Source organism: Octodon degus, unplaced genomic scaffold (genome assembly GCF_000260255.1).
Source record: "Octodon degus isolate 3935 unplaced genomic scaffold, OctDeg1.0 scaffold00062, whole genome shotgun sequence".
Lineage (NCBI taxonomy): Eukaryota > Metazoa > Chordata > Mammalia > Rodentia > Octodontidae > Octodon > Octodon degus.
The window spans coordinates 1,245,864-1,250,330 of record NW_004524638.1 but is presented as its reverse complement, the minus strand read 5'-3'; positions in this window follow the sequence as shown (position 1 = coordinate 1,250,330).

Sequence of the window (4,467 nt, the reverse complement as noted above, 5' to 3'; positions counted from 1 at the left end):
CTGAATGATACATACCTGTCAATCAATTTTCAGAGAGAAAAATTGGCATCACCATAGAATGATAGAGCAAACCAAACAATTGTTCAAAAATTAAATCAAGGAAGAGAAGGGGCTGGGGAGATGGCTCAGTGGAATAAGTGCTTCCCTGGCAAGCGCAAGGGCCTGAGTTCTAATCCTCGGTTCCGCAAAAAACAAACAAACAAACAAACAAACAAAAAAACAAAGAGGTTTTTCCAGCAATAGAAAAAAGTAAGAGAAATCATAGCTAAAAGGAACAATAGAAGAATAAAATTTATCAAAAAGAAGAATGAACTGGGAGGGAAAAGGCAAGGTACAAGAAGAAACTGAATAAAGAAACTGGGGAAATACGTAGGTACTAATTAACCCTTTAGGGTAAAATCTACATGTGCTGACTTTTCCATATTAAGTAATATGATGCAATCAAACTGATGAACAATGAGATAGAGTAAGGCAGAGTTAGTCATTTAAAATGAAGTTTGAATCCTCTTTGGAAGTGAGATAGCGCTAATCAATAAATTTAGACTTTGTGGGAAAAAATAAAGTCATATTGAATTAGTATGTTAAGTTAATAATATGTAAGATATTTAGCAGTACCAGAGGTAAGAGACACTGCATGTGAAAAATTAATTTTAAAATGTCAGTTCTGGCAGGCCATGTCGCTCAGCAGGTTAAAGCGCCTGCAAGCCAGTGCGGGGGCCGGGCATTCGATCCCTGGGCCTGCCCTGCCAGGGCGCTCTGAGATGGCAATTGAGACTGGGCGTGGTGGCGCATGCCTGTAATCCCAGCTTGTGGGAATCTGTAAACAGGTGGATCACTAAGAGTCCAGTCTAGTAGTGAGACCCCGAACACCCTATAGACCCTTCCCTAAAATACACGAAACAAACAAACAAACAAAGAGGCAGTTCTTTCCCCTGACCTTTGCATGGGACTTTGCAGGCTGCTCTTGGTGGGCTGACAGCTGGCGGTCTCTGGTAACACCCAGATGAGCTGACTCAGCCTGGGTGCCGGTGCTGGGTGCGGGAGGCCCACCTGAGGACTCCTGCCACCAGCATAAGAGGTGGAGATGGAGAAGAAGAGAGGCTGCAGGGAGCTGCTGGGGGCTGCGGGTTCTCCTGGAGGAGCTTGTCATGCTGGCTTTCCGGATGAACTCGGCTGTTGGCATCCTTGAAGGAGCCTGGGCCTTGCTTTTGCTGAGAGTGGCTGCTGTTCACTTTGGGGGATTTCTGGTCCTCACTTTGAGCATCGCTTCTCAGTTCAGAGGGGAAGATGGTGCACAGCTCACTCTCCTGAGAAGCTTTAAAAAATGTTCTAGTTCTCAAGGAAGAAAAGTATGAAATCAGAACCTGAGTCTTTAAGAAGAAAATTAGCTTTAAGTACAGGAAACCTTTAAAAGAAATCTCTGGTCATGATTGTTTTGGTTTATTCCACTAAGTGTTCTAGTTTTTGTTATTTAAATATTAAGTAAGTAAGAGTTAATTTTTTTTCTTACAAATACTTTATAAGATTGAAGAAAAGATCTCAAATAAGATTTAGTTTGATTAACTTTGTTATCTATAATAAGTTATGGATTTCTTTGAAAAACAAAAACAAACAGTACTCAATGTCTCAAAAGCCAGGAAACAAGGAGAAAACAGTATAATTTTGTACTGTTCTCAGATTGATGATTGGGTTTGTTGATTTATAATTAAAGATATGAAAAAGCATCTAAAACTTGATAAAAATAAAATTGAGCATACAATCTGAAGAATGTAATGAATATATTATTTAAAAATAAATTTAATGTTTCTCAATTTCTCAAGCATCTTATAAATAATATAATGAGGTAAATAATCTAGAACAAGACACATAAATTAAGAACTTGTTATATGATGGAGTGATAACTATTTAATGAATATTTAATATGGGGTTGACACAATTAGCTTGTCAGAAAGAAAAAACTGGATTCCTCACTTATGCAGTTTATTCAAAATAAATCCCTAAGGGTTTAAAATTCTAAACATAAAAAAGAAAATTCTTCAACCTTAGAAGCATATATATGGGGCTGGGGAGATAGCTCAGTAGTACAAGCTCTTGCCTGGCAAGCGCAAGGGCCTGTGTTCAATCCCCGGAGGATGTACTAGTTCATACAGCGTAGGCCCTGCTTTGATTCCCAGCAGAACCTGAGGTGTGAGACACACTATACCACACAAGGGTTTCTGCCTCCTGCCACAGTTCAGCTGGCCATTCACTGGGCAGCCTTCCACACGTGACTCTAGGAGCCAAAATCTTCTTACCTCCTGGTTCCAACTTACCTTAGGACTTGGAGATCATTTATGGATTTTCTGTACCTACTTTATCAATGAAGGGATAAAAAGAACAAGGGGAGATCCTGCAAGCGCTTTCAGGAGGTAGGCCTAGATGGACCCTGGTCACTTGCAGCGCTCCACTGGTCCACTGCGGGGGTAGGGCACTGGAGGATGACATGCAACAGGCTGGGAGAGTGTCACACAAAAGGAGCACGGGGTACAGGAAGCAGTTAGCCAGCATCTGTCCCAAGACAGAGCATTTTCTCAGATAAGGTTTTGAAAATCTGGAGTTGTAAATGAAAATTTTTAATAAAATTTGACCACGTGAGTAGATTGGAATTAATTCACTAGCATTCCGATAACTTTTCCATGGTACACAAACATAAACTTCCTGGCCACGATGAGGACTGGAAAGAGCTCTACAAATTCTAAGACCAAATAATACTAATAGTGAGGCACATGGCAAATAGGAGTGAAGTAGAGATTTCTTTTTTCAAGGTAAAATATTGAAAGCATATAATATATTACAAATATTGTAATAATATCTATAATTTTTACATTTTTAAGTATTTTGTAAAAAATACTGTGTGTCGTGCTCCCCATTGAGACTCCCTTCCCTGCCCTGGTGGTACTCGCTACCACGAACTTCACGCAAGTCTTTCAGGCCACATAAGCATAATTTAGTAATAAAAAGGAATCCATAAATATTCATGGGTAATTGATTTAAATGATACACTATATTGAGCCTTCCTCACTATAAGTGAAGGTTCTCAGGGCTGGAGAAATAGCTCACTGGTCTAAGCGCCTGCTTGGTAAGCACAAGGACCCAGGTTCCACCCATGGCACCGCATGGTGGTGGCCTCAGATCCAGGCATGCTGTGCTGGCCACTGAAATGGCATGGTGGGGCACGCCTGTAATCGCAGGGCTGGGGCGGCAGAGACAGGAGGATCACTATGCATCTAAGCTGTGCAGTGGGAGCCTGTACCAAATAAATAAATGAGCTAAAGTTCTTAATGAGAATGGCAACAGAAGTAAGATTAAAATACAAGCCAGGGCTGGAGAGATAGCTCAGTGGTCTAAGCGCCTGCCTGGCAAGCACAAAGACCTAGGTTCGATCCCCAGTACTGCATGCTGTGTTGGCCCTGGAGTCCCTGTGTGCCGTGCCAGCCACTGAGACCAGGTGTGGTGGTGCATGCCTGTAATCCCAGCACTAGGGTGGCTGAGACAGGAAGATCACTATGAGTCTGAGCTGCATAGTGAGACCCTATGCCAAGTAAATAAATAAATAACATATTAAAAAATAAGCTAAACTTGGAAGATGATACAGCGATGCTCAGGAGAGAGAGACTTAGAATGTAGGATATACATGGATACATACAGTCTATGACTGAATATAACATAGGTAACAGGCAATGAGTTCACAGGCATTCACAAAAGAAAGAAGCTGAATGTCGTTTAAATAGAAGATAAGATGTTCAACCATACCAGTAATCACAGATGCAAATTAAACAGAATATAAGAACCCATAAAATTTAGATTAAAAATTCTGAAAAAAAAACAATAGTTGACTGAGGTGTAAGAAATAAAACCTTTTGTATATTGCCTATGGAATTATAAGTTTCTGTAACCACGCTGAGAAAAATACAATTTGGTAGCACCTAGAAAAATTGAATATGCGTACACTCAAGAGAACATACTTGGCATTTTCATGTCTAAGTATAGCCCTTGATGACACTTTTGTGTGGTTATAGAGAGAGAAATGTAAAGGTTTTATTCACTGAAGTAAATAATAGCACGAATCTAGAAGCAATGTGCCTACCGTTTAGTGGGTGAATGGAGAGATGAATGTAATTATTCATAGCAATTGAATCAATTAAATAGATTTATGTATATCAACCCAAATGGATTTCAAAATGTTAATATTGACTAAAATAAGAAAGTCGTGGAAGGCTCAATATAGTGTATCATTTAAATCAATTACCCATGAATATTTATGGTTTCTTTTTTATTACTAAATTATGCTTATGTGGCCTGAAAGACTTGCTTGAAGTTCGTGGTAGCAAGTACCTCCAGGGCGGGGAAGGGAGTCTCAATGGGGAGCACGACACACAGTATTTCTTACAAAAATACTTAAAAATGTAAAAATTATAGATATTATTA